Below are 2,531 nucleotides of genomic sequence, written 5' to 3'. Positions count from 1 at the left end.
ATTGAAAGATGAAATGGTTGAATTCCACAAGTATCAAGGTTAAATTAATACATGAACATGGAAAAGATTCTGAAAAAAATATGAATTAACTTGAAAAAAGAAAGAATAGGTGGAAAACAATGCAAGTACGCCAGAAAGTTTAATTAGAAGACAATACACGTGCCCCATGGATACGGTGCATGGTAAATCAGTTAAGAGAATAATTGTAATAGAGATAAATATTCTAAGGTTGGCCTGTGAGTGTATATAAATTTTGTTCCGAATTTATTGGCAGATGAATTAGAAGAAGTCCACCTCCAAAATTAATTGGGCGAAATATATGAACACCTGAATTAAAACAAAAAAAAAACAAAGGCAGTGCGCAGCTCATTCCCACCCGCTAAATATCATGTAAGAATTTTGATAGACAAGTCCCATATAAAGAAATATCAACACTGCAGGTCTAAAATAACATCTTAATATTTTTTTTCTCTCAAAAATATGTTTATGTTAACATTATTATAGTAAAATATATTATCGTCACATTAGCAGTCCCCTCGTTACTATATTATATTACTGCAAGAAAGTTGAACCTAAATTGATAAATATATAAATGAATGTCTACAAAGATGATGAAATTTCTGGTAAAATATTGACCCCCTATCATTATAGCCATTATTTCATGTATTTATCAACTAAATTAGCTTAGTATTTTATTATTATTATTATTATTATTATTATTATTATAGTAGTAGCTTAAAGAAGTAGTTGATTAATAAATAATTTTAAAATATTTTAATAGTAGTTATAATAATTTTAATTAAATTTAAATAATTTTAATCTTGATAACTTTTATATTTATGTATAACTGTTTTATATATATACTATTTTAAAGTGCTAAAGATGTCATGCGACCACCGTCTGTACTACGTCCTGGGGGCTCTTCTGATTATTATCAAACCTCTATGCTAGCTTAGACATCGGAATGGTCTCGTTGGGGCTGCTCTCGATGAACCCTTTGGCGTTCGCTACTTTCCATAGAAAATCATGGTGCTATAGGGAGAAATATAGAAGAAAACCTCGACTTCATAATTCTTTATACTAGAATGGATTTCTGTTACCGCATCATCATGGTGAGATTTTCAAACTAGAATGAATTTGCGCTGTTTGTGGAAACGTGAGCGAAAGACGCTAAGTGACTACTCCAATGATCTTCCCCGACCATCCAACAGAAACATATTCTCGGTGCAGATCTTGTGCAAATCTGTTGGTTCTTTTTTATCAGATCTATTATTTTTCTTCTTCTCTCTATTAGTAGGTTCCAAAAATCCTAATCCCCCGCAGAGGTTTGCTAACTCCCTGAGGTGTTTGATCTGGGTGATCAAGATGGTTGTCGTCATCCGTGACTCTGCCGCCCCATGCGCTCACGACGACTATTTCTTCCGAAAAATCCAAGACATGCTGATGATCCAATCTTTGGCCCTCTCCCCTATGCCTTAATGGTCGCCTCAACTATGTTGTCATAACCATCGTCCCCCTTCTCTGCCATAAGTCGAAATGCATCTTAACCGTCTCTTTCTCAATAACTAGTGAGTGTGGATGTAGCCATCACCACCTCTGCGGCTGTTTGACGACGACAGAAGCTCTGCCTTCTCAACTTGGTAAGAGGAGGATGGGTTTCCCTAAGGGATTAGGGAGGAAAAGAGGAGAGACGTCGACAAGTAGAGGGGCAGGGAAATCAAACTCTGGGAACAAAATTAACATTTATCTCATTGAGAAAGGCGATGACTCTATCGCCCTCTTCGTTCATGGCTTCCCCAAACTCTAGTATGTCTAGTGCCACCAAATCCTCTCCCTCACTGCCTGAGGCTACCAAGTCATCTCTCCCGATCCACTCAGACTCCCCTCATTTGCAACTCTCATAACTATTGAAAATTGGAAGACACAAGGAGTGTTTGATGGAATTCCTTAGAAGAATGTTATTGTTGAGATCAAAGGTCACGCCAAAATGAGAAGATATCTCTTGTTGATGGAGATTGGAGCTACTATGAAGGATGAAAGACGTTGAGTTATGTAGGATGGAAATAAACAAGAGGGGTAAAATCTTTTCGAAAACTCGAATACGTACGTGCGAAAAACTTGTACTAATATCACAAAGAAAAATGACATTTTTATTTTTACTTGGTTTATAGCTTAGCAACTACTACTCCAAGGCCTACGATCCCTTGGACTGTTTTGATTGGGCAATCCACTAAAATTTCTCTTGAAAAACCTTCAAGTAGAGATGTTGAATACAGAAATGAGGAAAGTGTAACATCTTACACTTTCTTATGCAAGTATAACAATAATAAAGAAAACACTTGTTTTACTAATATGAATTGTAGCTGAAGATCAAAGCTCAGTGTCAGTGTCATTCTAACTACAGCAATTGGGTGTAGTAGAGTCGCACACACAAAAGTTGAGTATAAATGACACAATAGAACCAAGTCGAAGCTTACAATGGAATTGATTGTGAAGTGCTCTAGCTGAATGTTCTTTAATAATGCATTGAG

The sequence above is a fragment of the Zingiber officinale genome, chromosome 2B (assembly GCF_018446385.1).
Source record: "Zingiber officinale cultivar Zhangliang chromosome 2B, Zo_v1.1, whole genome shotgun sequence".
NCBI lineage: Eukaryota > Viridiplantae > Streptophyta > Magnoliopsida > Zingiberales > Zingiberaceae > Zingiber > Zingiber officinale.
This window is presented reverse-complemented; position numbering follows the sequence as displayed.